Here is a 14,600-nt window from a genome sequence, read left to right on the forward strand (position 1 = left end):
CTCTTTCCCCGCCCCAAGCCAGGAGGAAACTGGCGAGGAGGAGGTGGGGGAGACCATTAGCTGGAAACCGTGATTTGTGAGGCCATATGTTGAGCCGCCACATATGGATGCTCTTCAGAAGGCACACAGAAGGAACAGCTGCCGCTCCTGACATACCTACCCAGAAGAGATAACTGGGGAGCCACCTCTTGGCGTCCTCCGCTCTCTCTCTCACACACAACCGGTTGAAAAACGAGAACCCCACCAATATGGCTGAGAACAAGGCCTCGATTGCGAGGGAAGGGCTTCCTTGTCCAGTTCGACAGATGCTCTTTATTTCCCCCTCCGCTCCATTTCCCCCCTTCCCCAGTTTAACTCATCCGCCAGGCGGTTTTGCTTGGAGCGCAACCGCCGGGCGCAAAAGTGGAGAGGTGGCTCTCTTCCCGCCATCGAGAGGGGGCAGCGAAACCATCTCTAGAGCCAGGAGGGAGGAGGCAGCTCCCTCTCCAAGACCCCCACCACCCTTCCCAAGAAGAGAGGCGCCTTCAGTCTGTCAGGAACAGAGACGTTCTGCTGGAAATCGGTGCGCTCTCACTTGCTGAGTTCGTGTGGGGTCTGATGAGGCTTCTGGAAGGAAAGCGCTTTGTGGGGACGGGATTCCAGGCCAGGTCTTGTTCGGAGATGGATAGTTCTTTGGCTCAAGCTCAGGCCATCAATCAACAACCCGCTACCGTTCTCATTCTCCATCCAGAAACACAGTGGGAGGAACTGGCCTCTGGTGCAGTTTGGTCAGGTATCACCACGGCTGAGAACACCTTTTTCCTGTCCCAGGTACACATTCCGGTCTAGACAACCTTGGCAGGGGGACGGAGGTGGTTGAATGCCAGTGGAGGGAGAGACTAGAGGCCAAAGTGGCTGGAGCAATGACTACCCCTTTGTTCAGGGACCTAATTTCGACGTGCACTTTCTTACTTCCCTCTGTCCTGCACCCAAGCAAGCAAGAAACAGTATGGGAGCTCAAGGATACATTGCAGCTAAATACTCTCAAAGGGTGTGCAAAGCAGGGGCAATGGAGAGTTTGTTCTGGGGGAGTCCCCAGGGCCAGACAGAGAGAGCTGAAAGGCCACATTTGGTACCCAGACCTGACGTTCTCCATCCTTGTTGTTACCTCTGGCCTTAATGGTCTTATGGCTCTTTAGTGCATCACATCACTTCCTCCAGAATGTGGTAACCTCGGTGGTTGTGTTTGGGGATCCTCCTTCTCAGCCTTCAGAGTGAGGCCCTGGACTTCTGCCCTAAAGCACCACATGCTGACCATGTATTATAGCATTGGTGGAGGTGAGAAAGTGACAGCCCTGATTTTGTTTGGATTTCTGTGCCTTTATCTGTGTAGACTTGGATCCCCCTTGGAACCAACAGTACCATAACGGGCGAGACCCAGGGTTGCATCTCATTGGGGGGGGGGTCCTGGTTTGCAAATATGGCCAGCGAATGGATTTCTTCTGTTAGCAATGGTGGAGCAGAGGACTTGTATTGAAATCAAGAGCAAACACACTGCCAAAAACAAAACAGAGCAAGGTTAGAAATGGACCGCCAGTTCTGGAGCATGGTGGAGGCAGGAACCCATTAGGTAAACTGGAGTTTCACTGTTTTGCTTCCTGCAAAAGTCTTGGAAAGGAAGGAAGAGGACCACCCAGCTTCTTGGGGGAAGATACTTGGTGATGCTCAGGAAGGGGTACTGAAGTTCCCACCAAGCAATCCAGAGATAATGATGAAGGAAATTGTCTTTTGTTCAATGGCACTCTGAGAACAGGGATGGGGAACCTGTCTCATTCTACCTGTTGTTGGACTCCATCTCCCATCAGTGCCAGACAGCATGGCCAATGTCATGGGTGCTTCCCAGCCAACGAATGCACACGGTAGAGAGCTAACTCTTTATCGTCAGAGATAACAGTTACAGTCGCTTCCACAGCTCTGGAGACCATCACACACTAATCTGGCATCTAGGCATCTATTCCCAGGTCTGCACTCTATAGAGCAGTTGCAACAACTGGGGACCACTCCCCCTCCATCGGCTTATGTACCTTCCCCCGATGGGTTGTCCAAACATAGCTGGGGACTACACCTGTATGGAAGATGCTGTTTCTGCTCTACCTGCTTCAATTCTGTCCTGGTTCTGGGAGTGGTGGGGGGGGAGGGTGGGGAAGCACCCAGTCCATTTGCCTGGCCTTCCTTGTCATCTTCTTCCAGCTCTAAAGCTCTCCCCCCCCGCCGCCTCTGATTCTTGCCTCCTGGCTGGTACAGTTCCCCACAGGCCACTGCCCTCCTCTCCTGAGCCAATAGTCAGGGATGGTGGGAGTTGTGGTCCATCAACAACTAGAGGGCCACACATTCCCCAACCTTGCCTTAGAAGAACCTGGAAAATGATGGAGAAGTTCCAGAAACAGTTCCTATAATGGTGCAAAACACCTTCCATCTTTCTAAAGAAACATCCAGTTGTTAATCTGAAAAAAATGGATAGGAAACTTCCTAAGAAAATAGGGAACAAGCACCATTATCTGATCACAACAAGTGATGAATTTTGGCACTCTGCAAATTGTTCTGCATTAAGTGCACCAGGTTAATTCTTTTTCTATTCCCCCGTGCAACAACCATCAGACCTGACCTATTTTAAACCCTGTTTGCTGTATCTAGGTTTGGAGTTGGTTGTGTTCAGTGATTTGGTTTGAAAATCGATTTGTTGGATTATAGTTTTTTAAAATATAAAATAATCCTTAAACTAATGTGGGGAGGACTGAACCAGAAAACAGAGAGAGAGAGAGAGAGAGAGAGAGAGAGAGAGAGAGAGAGAGAGAGAGTCTCCCAGTCTTCTAGTTCTGTGAGGATTTATTAGAAACACTTCTCATTCAAATTGGTGCCACCACTGTTTATGGTATGAGGAGAGGAGGGGCAGCACCTGAAGCAGTCTAATGCAAAATGCCAATGCAGAGATGAAGAATGATGCTTGCAAATTTGCAAGTCAAATTAGAGGGTTTCTTGCCTTGGACAAAGACTCATATTTGACTTTGTATCTTTCTCATCCCTGTGCACTTTTCACACAGAAGAGCTTCTCTGCTGTGAGGCATGCTAATGGCACGCACGCATGTATGCATGCATGCACACGTCATCTCCGCAGTCCCCCAAAATCAACAGAAGGAAAGAAGCATCCATTAGTCCTCCTCTGGACAAAAGCACTCCAACCCTGCGACCTCGTCTGAAGTATCAGCTAGGTTGCAGCAGCAAAGGCCCCAGACCCACATGCAACCTGGAGAGGGAAGCCAAATGGGCCAAAGACTTTACCATGCACCTTATTTGCCTTGAAAATAAGTAATTCTTTCATATATATATAGATATATAGATATATATAGGCACTTCACATTCAGATGTTTAAAAATAAATACAGCCGTGAACTGACTCACTGTGGAGCAGCAAGCAGCAGGTGCAAGCTATCTGAGGAGTGAGCACTTGAGATTGCAGCAGCACAATTCATTAGCTGGGACCCAGTTCTGCCTCCCCTTTGGAGCTTCATCCCAGTGCGTATCAGACAAGTATCTTCTCTCTTGCCATTTGAGCCAAAGACGTCCCTCTTTCAGCAAGCCTTCAGAAAACTTTATCACAGTTTGTGTCTGCGATGGATTCTAATTTTTTTCATGGATGTTCTGCTTTTGTTTTAAACTGTTTTTTATATTTATGACTTTTACAATTATATATATATATATATATATATGCAGTTGTTTTTATTGTTTTTTTACATATGTACCTGTTTACTATGTGAGGAAGGGAGGTCAGCAACCCTAACAGGGAAAGAAAGTCAGCACAGGTCAGCACAAGGGCAGGAGGTTTGGTGGTCCTCCTCTCTAGATAGCCTTTCTTTCTTAAATAGTTTTTATTAAAGATTTCCTTGGTTTACAAAAGTACGTGCATTGCCTCTTTTTTCAGGTTGTAAAGTCTTTTCTACTGATCGGTTGCATTTGAAATGAGACATTAGTGTTGTATACAGTGGTACCTTGGGTTACATACGCTTCAGGTTACAGACTCCACTAACCCAGAAATATTACCTCGGGTTAAGAACTTTGCTTCAGGATGAGAACAGAAAACGTGCTCTGGCGGTGCGGCGGCAGCGGGAGGCCCCATTAGCTAAAGTGGTGCTTCAGGTTAAGAACAGTTTCAGGTTAAGAACGGACCTCTGGAACGAATTAAGTACTTAACCCGAGGTACCACTGTACAGTATAAGGGTGGGGAAGAAGAGGGGGGGGAGGTGGTGTTGGTGAGACTCATATTCTCTTATATAGTGTACATGTGGGGTTTTGCATCAGTGTCTACTTGTTAGGTCCTCTTCCTATTCACTTATTTCATTTCCTTGGTAGGGAGAGGGATTGGGGGGGGCAGTGTGTAGTTGGTTGTCTGTTGTTGGCTGCAGTGAGGTTTGTTTGTATTTGTGAGGGGGGGTAGAGGGATTGTTGGGGCAGCTTTAGGCACAGTGGCTTATCCAACTCTGTAGCCTCCCACTCTATATCTGGAAAGCTGTTGGATTCAGGGCTTGTCACAGTTTGAGACCTGAAAGAGCACCCATTACCATCTTAGTCTCAGACCCATGAGGTTCTTCTTCAGGTGCTCCCCGCCCCCCACCACCCGAGTGAAATAGCATTATTATTATTATTATTATTATTATTATTATTATTATTATTATTATTATTATTATTAAATTTGTACCACCCTATTGCCATAGGTCTCAGGGGGCTACCCAACATAAAATTACACTATAAAATATGAATGGGGAGAGCAGGGCCGGATTTAGATGAAGAGAGGCCCTAGGCTACCCCCACCCTCACGTCTAGAAGAAAATGGAAGAGTGTTATAAACAAAACTGAGTGAAGCCAAGGATGATGACAGGTATTAAAATTCTACAATTCACAATTTCTCCTCTAAAGGACCTAAGATGCTATTGTTAAATACCTGGTGATTTTTAAAAAGGCGTAAAATTAACACTGAGAAACCTTTGCAATAACTGAACTTTGTAAACCTTTTGTGGAATAAGCGTTATTTTTTAGGAAAATAAAGTTGTAATGTTATTATTAAAAAAATCACCTTGAGTTTACAATTTATATTGCCTGGGAAGTGTAAACAATATGATCATGATCACCTGACAGTGTGGCACTTTTAGAATCTACTTCATGTTGCCATTAAAATAATAATTAAAATAAAATGTCAGTTTTAAAATACGGTACATATTAAGAAGTAAACTACAACCATCAAATACAGTAAGGCTAAAATGTATATTTTCTAGCCTTCCTCATAGCAAAATCATCCAAAACTTCATCAAAACTTGTTAGTCTAAGTTTGTCACTTTCAAAGTACAGACACAGGACTACTCCTCCTTTCACAGATATTTTGTGGCCATTTGCAACTGTAGCTGCTTCTGATGAGTTATCATTTAACTCTTTGGGGGGAAAATTAGCATCACACATCATGTGCATGGAAGTTGCGGAATCATTTAATCAACTAGTAGGTTTGCTCAAGTGTGTTGCAGGTAGAAATACTGTTTGTAATGAAGTGAGAGCAGTAGTTTACTTGCTCGAATTAACAGATAAGAAAGTTTTGAGAATTTACATGCTAGATTAAAATTGATTAATTCATTGAGAAGGGGCTTGTAAGAAAAACACTGGGGCCTAATTTGAATAGTAGAGTGCCTGGTATCTGGTGGGGCAAATCACTCGTCAGGAGAGCTATGAGATTCAGGTGAGGGTCAGATGCCTTGCCAATCCCAGCAGGTATATAACAGGAAGACTGGCCTGGCCAGCCCTGGCCGCCAGAAGGGATACAATTTACAAGCTTTCTCCGTTATCTGCGCAGGAGAGCATGTTCAGTCAACAGTGCAAAGGCTGAGCTGAAGTGTTCCCTGCTGGTTACCTGTTTCAGCAATAGGGGTTGCTGTTTGGTAGTACCCAATTAGTTAGCTGTCAGATTCTAGAGTTCCCTATTGGTGGCTCTCAGGTTATTCACAAAATACAGAGTCTATTCATAAAACACAGTGTTCATTCATAAAGCAGTAACATAAATCTCCATTGGTACATATTGAGTGTATATTTCAGCGGTCGAACGTACAGGTTTATGGCCATGCTGTAGTGAAGAAGAAGAGGAGTTTGGATTTGATATCCCACTATATCACTACCCTAAGGAGTCTCAAAGCGGCTAACAATTTCCTTTCCCTTCCTCCCCACAACAAACACACTGTGAGGTGAGTGAGGCTGAGACTTCAAAGTGTGACTAGCCCAAGGTCACCCAGCAGCTACATGTGCAGGAGCAGGGACGCGAACCCGGTTCACCAGATTACGAGTCCACTGCTCTTAACCACTACACTACAGTGGTTATGTGACTGTGAATAAAAGGTGACTGGGCACATCGTCTTGGGGTTTGGGGGGGAGGTGACAAAACTGATTTCCAATAAGTGACATCCCCCCTTTATTTCCATAACAAGTCATTGAGTCTGTACTCTGAATAGTGACACCAGGGACCTAGAAGATGCAGGGCTTGTCAGTCCAACCCTAGCACAGTCTCATCAGGGCTGACCTTAAGGCAATTGGAGCAATTTGGCCAAATTGGACCCCGTGGGCCACTCCTAATGGGGCCCCTGCACCAGGGCAATCTAGATGGATTTTATTTATATCTATAAGGTTTTGCAGACTTTGGCTGTGAACTGGGGCCCTACAAAAAAAAAAAAAAAATCAGGTTGGGCCCCACTGCTTCCAATTGGGCCCCACTGGCTAACCCTGAGTCTCATAGTTGCTGGGCCTGAGTTGCCCTGCCCTTGCAGGAAGTCTTGGGTTTGCAATTTTGGGAGAGAAGAGATTGCTTGCTGGGGAGCAGGCAGGCTGACGAGGCCCACAAGATTTAGAGGCCCAAGTTGCCCTTCTCTTTCATGAAGTCTTGGGTTTGCAGTTTTGGGAGAGGGGAGACTGAGGGCTGGCAAGGCCCCCTAGATTTACAGTCCCTAGGCTTTTGCCTATACATAAATCCGGCACTTGGGGAGAGGGCCTTTGTGGCGTTGCCCCCTCCCCTGTTTTTATGGAATTCCATCCCAAGAGAGGCTGGCTGGGCACCTGCAGTGCTATCCCTTCAGCCTCGGGCAACAATATTTGGATTCTCCCAGACTTTTGAGTTTTAACTCTGCTGTCTTTAATTTCTTGCTTATTTGGTGGCTGATGTTATTTCTTTATTGCGTTATGCGCTGCCCTGGGAATCATTGGCTGAAGGGTAGTTTACAAATATGTAAAAACAAACCAAAATGAAAATTTACATGCACATAGCAAATTATTGGCATTGCTAAAGGTAAAGGTAAAGGTACCCCTGCCCGTACGGGCCAGTCTTGACAGACTCTAGGATTGTGTGCTCATCTCACTCTATAGGCCGGGAGCCAGCGCTGTCCGCAGACACTTCCGGGTCACGTGGCCAGCGTGACAAGCTGCATCTGGCAAGCCAGCACAGCACACGGAACGCCGTTTACCTTCCCGCTGGTAAGCGGTCCCTATTTATCTACTTGCACCCGGGGGTGCTTTCGAACTGCTAGGTTGGCAGGCGCTGGGACCGAACTATGGGAGCGCACCTCGCCGTGGGGATTCGAACCGCCGACCATGTGATTGGCAAGTCCTAGGCGCTGAGGTTTTACCCACAGCGCCACCCGCGTCCCCGTTGCCACCCGCGTCCCCATTGGCATTGCTACACTGGTACAAATAGCTGAATAACATGGGATGCTCGCTGGATATTGAATTATGAACCACGTATATCAGTAAATGTCTGGGGGGGAAATATATTCTTTTTCAGTTCTTTGTGAAATTACAAGCCGTCTTAAGAACAGCTTCTTCTCCAGAGCGATCTCGGCCCTGAATGGGAAGCCTGGACTTTGAAAGTCATCTAATCTTCCTTGCTGTACTATACTGTACTGTTTTAATTAGTGTTTTTATGGAGCAGTCAAGTAATTTCGTTGTCCCCGAGAGGGGGTAATGACAATAAAGATATTATTATTATTATTATTATTATTATTATTATTATTATTATTATTATCATCTCTCTGGAATTCTCCTATTTGAATCCAGATTTTCATCAATTTAGTCAGCTTCATTCAGAGTTGGGAATTTTCAGTTTGGGTTACAAAACCGTAGCATTTGTAGACACCCAAAATCATAGCCTTGGAAAGATTATTGTCCAGTTGTCCCTTCCTTAGTATCAGGTATCATTATCCACCATGCCACCCCAGAAAAACACATGCAGTTCAGATCACAGCCTGTCATAAGCAGAGAGCAGATGCTTGTGCCACCCATAAGGTGCCTGCAGAGCAAAGGTGTCATGAACTGGCAGGATGATGGGGAGGAGAAAGAGGTTTCCGGCAAGGGGTGTGGCCAGGACTGAGACACACCAGGGCAAGCTGGGGATAGGATTACAGGGTGACAGAGGGATGGGGGTCAGTGCACAGGAACCAGAGCAGCAGGACTCATCACCAGAGCCAGAGGAACCCCTGTCTCCATGGACACGGCAGGCTCTGAGACACAGGGAGCAACTCCAGGAGGCAGAGGCAGGCAAGGGCCCCACAGCCCAGCTCCCTCAGTTTCCAGGTGGGACTCATTAGCTCTGGGTTGTGATTCCTCAACTGGAGTAGGCTTGGAGCAGGTGAGGGTCATCTGCCTCGTCAAGCCCAGATGCTGCAATCAGCAGGCAAAGAACAAAAGGGAAGCAGAGCTTAGGTGCTGTGTCTGCTCAGCTGCCCATGGTTGGGCCACGACTCGGATCCTGCAGGATCTCTGTGGGACTGTTCTTTGGTTTTTGACTCTGGACGTGTGGATTGGCCCTGGACTAGGAACTTGGCATACTGACTTGCTGCCAGGTAGGCCAGGGGTTCAGGGCAGTGTGTGTGTGTTTGCAAAGAGGCCTGCAAAATAAGGGATGGGGGAAGGTACAGAAATAGGGATGATCCATGTGCAACAGAGAGTTGAGAAAAGTAAGGAGGAGGGGGAAAGAAAAAGGGATTGAAGGTGGAATAGAGGTTGTCCACAAAAGAACGTGAGTCTTGGGTTGAAAAAGGTTATCCACCCCTGATGTATTTATGGGATTGTGCTGCATGGCACCAGTCCACATATGACTTCCTCTGTCACCTTGCTGTTATGTCAAGGGCACTAACTATAGGGACTCAGCCAGACTGGTAAAGAAAAGGCGATTTATATGTGTTGTATATGCAATATAACATTGTGCCACCAGATGGCAATGTGGAGTCCCGTTTTTCTCTACTTGTTTTCCCTGTTTAAATTTACAATACTTTAAACTGAAATTCTTCTTTGATGTGTCTAAATCCAGCCTTGGAAAATATTTTTCAACTGAGGGCCACATTGTCTCATGAGCAACCTTCCAGAGGCCGTTTGTCAGTGGTGGGTGGGGAAAGAGGCAAAAGTGGGAGGAGCAACAGGTGTGATGCTTTCCTGTGTACAATAGGCAACATTCCAGCCACACCAGGCTGTACATTCCTCTCTATCCAGGCAAACAAGGGACATGGTTACAGTTTGGGAACACTTCCAGTAGGCCAAGGCTCTCAAGGGTGCATGGAGCAGAACCAGGGAGCTCTGGAGCCTGGGAAGAAGGGCTGTGGCTTGGGGAAAGTCCAGAGAGGCTTTCAGAGCTGTATTCGGCCCTCTGGCTGAGGTACCCCACCCCTACGAGATAGTACAAGTGGCTGAGGGGCTGCAGATGCAACACCTGTTAATCATCCCATAAACAGTACATCTGAATAACTCTTCATGTGCATTTGCTGGAGGTGTCCTGTATTGACATTCAGCAGGTCACCCTTGGTGACCTCAGGGGTGGAGAACCTGTGGACCTCCACAAATATGGTTGGATTACTACTGAGCCCAACCCAAAGCCCAAGATGGCTAGACAGCATTTGACTCCTACTTCAATACTGGCAGTGAGAATCTCCCACTGCAATTGAGGGCAGCAGGCTCCTTCAGGGAGGGACATAAAGCAGGCTGCAGGACACACAACAGCTCTGTCTACTCTGCACCCCTCAGCATTTGCTGCCTGAGGCAGCTGCCTCATTTTGCCTCATGGTAGGGCTGTCTCAGGCTCCTCTCCCCAAGTTGAGGTTCATAGTACCCAAAGCCTGTTGAGGTTTTTTTCCCCAGCAGCTCAGGTATAATATCCCACATGCCTATTTTCGCTCCCTGACATTAAAAAACACAGTAACAAAACATTAAATGCCCAACCATTTGGTGCCTACTGTGGCGCTGTGGGTTAAATCACAGAGCCTAGGATTTGCCAATCAGAAGGTTGGCGGTTAGAATCCCCGCGACGGGGTGAGCTCCCGTTGCTCAGTCCCTGATCCTGCCAACCTAGCAGTTCGAAAGCACGGCAAAGTGCAAGTAGATAAATAGGTACCGCTCCGGCGGGAAGGTAAACGGTGTTTCTGTGCGCTGCTCTAGTTCGCCAGAAGCAGCTTAGTCATGCTGGCCACATGACCCGGAAGCTGTACGCCGGCTCCCTCAGCCAATAAAGCGAGATGAGCGCCGCAACCCCAGAGTCGGCCACGACTGGACCTAATGGTCAGGGGTCCCTTTACCTTTACCTACCCCGGAATCAACTTCCTGAGGCTGCTGCTTCATGAGAGAGCTGACCCAGGACTCGACTCCCATCGTTTAAGATTATTGGCCATGCTGGCTGGGGCTGATGGTAGAGTCCAACAACATTTGGAAAGTCACAGGCTCTCCACCCCAGCATTAGAAGCACCTCAGTGGGAACTACTGCACAGAAGATGTGAAATTTATCCAATGCAGAGAGACAATCGTACCCACAAGTTAAGTTTAGGTAGGAGATCAGTGGCAAGATCAACCCATTCATTCAGAAATGATCATTAATCAAAAGGGAAGTGGCCTATTTGTTTCCAATGTAACCAATGGAGAGAGAGGTGAGATATGCAAAGCTCCCCTTTTTGTCTCAGTTGCTTGCCGCAAGCTGAAACAATGTGGTTTGCCTCCGAAAAGCTGGTTTAAAATATGTCCTTTCCTTACCCAACTCTTTCTCTCTCCATCTCCCACTTTGTGTACACACACACACACAGTTAGAAAGATCTATGGTGTTTTTAAAAAGGGAAATAATTAATTACTCAGCTAACTTGAAAATGCTTTGGAATAATCAGTCACTAATTCACTGAATAGGAAAAGCTGCAAAGGACTGTTATAAAAACGCCGCCAGTTGCATTCTGGCACAGTAAATCTTCGACCCTTTTTTAAGAGTGCCCTTTGTGTGTACAGTCCAAAGAAAGCGTAGGAGAAAACAGTGCCGTCTACAGAGAGAAAGGTCTCTGGGGTCTTCCTGGGCAACCTACACACATGCCTGGGGGTTAGCTAGCAACTGGGCCTGCATATAACCACCCCGTAATAAAGCAACAACAGAATGAATGCTCAAAAAAAAAGACCAGTCGTAGCCCGACTAGCATGCAACTTTTGTGCAAGCAAATCAGGATGGATGTTGAACAAACAGGTCATTTGGAGTCTGTCTAAAGTAGGAGTAAGGGACCTGTAGCACAGATTTTGCTGGACTGCAACTTGAATCATCCCTGACCATTGGCTATGCTGTCTGGTGCTGATAGGAGTCGCAGTGCAAAAACATCTGGAGTGTACAGATTCCCTATCCATGGTCTAAAGGAAGAAGAAAAGAACAGGGTGTGCAGAGTGACTTAGGGAAAGTGGGGATCTAGAAGGAAGCGTGGATGAAACTGTGATAATGCAGACGGAAGACAGTATCAGAGTGTGGTTTGTAGAGAGGAAAGGATGGATTGTAGAGACCTGTGCAGTAGGCAAATGGGAAATAAGTGCTGTGACTGAAGAGTGTCAAATAGCCCAGTGGTGGTACAGAGAAAGATAGTGCCACAGAGTGCATGGGGTGAAAAGGTTACTAAATTACTACTGCCCATAAAGGTAAAGGTAAAGGGACCCCTGACCATTAGGTCCAGTCGTGGCTGACTCTGGGGTTGCGGAGCTCATCTCGCTTTATTGGCCGAGGGAGCTGGTGTACAGCTTCTGGGTCATGTGGCCAACATGACTAAGCCGCTTCTGGCGAACCAGAGCAGCACACGGAAACGCCTTTTACCTTCCCGCCAGAGCGGTACCTATTTATCTACTTGCACTTTGACATGCTTTCGAACTGCTAGGTTGGCAGGAGCTGGGGCCGAGCAATGGGAGCTCACCCCGTCGCAGGGATTCGAACCGCCGACCTTCTGATCGGCAAGTCCTAGGCTCTGTGGTTTAACCCACAGTGCCACCCGCGTCCCTACTACTGCCCTTGAGCAAGTGTAAATCAGCTACTTTGTATGCCAGCTAGTGGTTTTGTTGGTGTCCAGAAGTCATAAACACGTCTAGGGATTTTGGTTTCTACATTTCTCAAATGACAAAAATGGATACGAACAGGCTGATAATGGAAATCTCCAGTGATTTGGAAAGATGGGCACTACCCAGACTTGGTATTCGGGGCTAAGGTTAGCGCACTTAAAATGAATATTCTGCCATGAATAATATGTGTGCTGCATGATAATTTCCTACCTGTTCCTTAAGCATATCTTCAAAAGATCAGTGTGCTATTTCAGAAGTTTATTTGGGGTGATACTCTACCTCATTGACCCTCATAAAAGAATGCAGTTCCCTATGCTGGAACGAGAATTTCATAAGACATATCTTTTAGCACGCACAAACAATCAGCAAGTCTTTTTTCTAGAAATACCCCCAACATGGGTTAGTTTTAGATATGGCTTACATAAACACCCCTTTTTGAATGGGAGGTGTTGAGGATCTAGGTATGTAAAAAGAGCAGGACCTATATATCGCCTGCAATTTCAGCAGCTTGAGAGGCAATGGCACATAAGAATTTTTAAAGAGCCTTTAAGAGACTTGTACTGCAAGCTGGAGGTAACATAGGAACATAGGAATCTGCCTTAAACCAAGTTAGACAGTTGGTCCATCTAGCTGAGTATTGTCAACAGTGACTTGCGGCAGCTCTCCAGGATGAAATATCCACTATCTATTTTGCAATGATCTGACATTCTTAATACTCTCACTACATTTGAATGTACTCTTTATAAACACCAACTTTGCCTGAACACCTATTTGGACACTTGGATGGCATGTATCAATCTGAATGCTTAATGGATGTGTTGATGTTTATTATTTTGTTAATGTACTGCCAGGTTTTGTTTTTCCTTGCGTTTTTATTGTGTTCCATTTCTTTTTCTCCCCTTTGTAAGTGAGATGATTTCTATTTAGCCGACCCTGAGACCAGCCCATTTTCCAGTTAGCAGAAATTTTCATTTGAGCGGCCGATAATGCCACTAATTCTTTATGCACAATATTTGGATTGCTATGACTCTCTAGGGACAAGAGAGGTATCACTGGGTCTAAATTAAAATGCTGACAATCACATGGGTGGGGGGCAATTCTGTTTCCCAAAAAGCTTCAGTAGGGATACAGCCCCATCACGTATGCCTGAATGACCCAAGAGCTTCACAACCTCTCTGACATTTGGGGGGTAATGAATTGTTTATATGATAGTGTTTAAGGCACAGAATGCAGCCTGTGAGGGAATGGACCATGTAGCAAGACATTGCAATGGCGTTGCAGTTAGGGAGCACAATACAGAAAGGCAACTATGCTATATAGACCATTACTCCCACCAGTTGCATCATTGGTGCTTCACTGGTCCATATTGGATAGGCTAGTGCTGCAATTGCATTTAAGTCAGGGGTGGGGAGAGAGAGAGAGATAAAGATGGGTAAGCAACTTGGAATAATAATATCTTGTTGTTGTTGTTGTTGTTGTTGTTGTTGTTGTTGTTTGTTTATACCCCACCCATCTGGCTGCCACTCTGGGCAGCTCCCAACAGAATATTAAAAACACAATAAAACATCAAACATTAAAAACTTCCCTAAACAGGGCTGCCTTCAGATGTCTTCTAAAAGTCAGATAGTTGCTTATTTCCTTGACATCTTGTGGGAGGGTGTTCCACAGGGTGGGCGCCACTACCGAGAAGGCCCTCTGTCTGGTTCCCTGTAACCTTACTTCTCGCAGCGAGGGAACCGCCAGAAGGCCCCCGGAGCTGGACCTCAGTGTCGGGCTGAATGATGGGGGTGGAGACGCTCCTTCAGGAAGACAGGTGCATACAGCAGTTTGGCAGTGATGTGCTCTGGATTTTCCAGAATAAAAGAGACATGAGTCCTGTTCAGTTATTTGGTATGCATGAGTACTAAATGTTTCAAGGAGCTTCTGAGAATGCTCCTAGCTTGACCCACCCCCCTAGATACAGACATGCATTCACTCACACTCCTGGATAATGCATGACTAGTGTTGGCCTGAAAAGTGAACATGAAGCTCCCTCCAAGGAGTTGTAAACAAGGGTTGACTTCGGTTTCCATTCCTGCAAAGGGACCGTATGTAGCCCCCCCCCCCCCATGCCCATGTCCTGAGAAAAATATGCCACTGCAAGGAAGGAGTTTTATGCTGCAGTTCTCCCAGATCACCACACGAGGCAGCTGAACATAACACTTGTTCACAAGC

This window comes from Podarcis muralis, chromosome 6 (genome assembly GCF_964188315.1).
Source record: "Podarcis muralis chromosome 6, rPodMur119.hap1.1, whole genome shotgun sequence".
NCBI lineage: Eukaryota > Metazoa > Chordata > Lepidosauria > Squamata > Lacertidae > Podarcis > Podarcis muralis.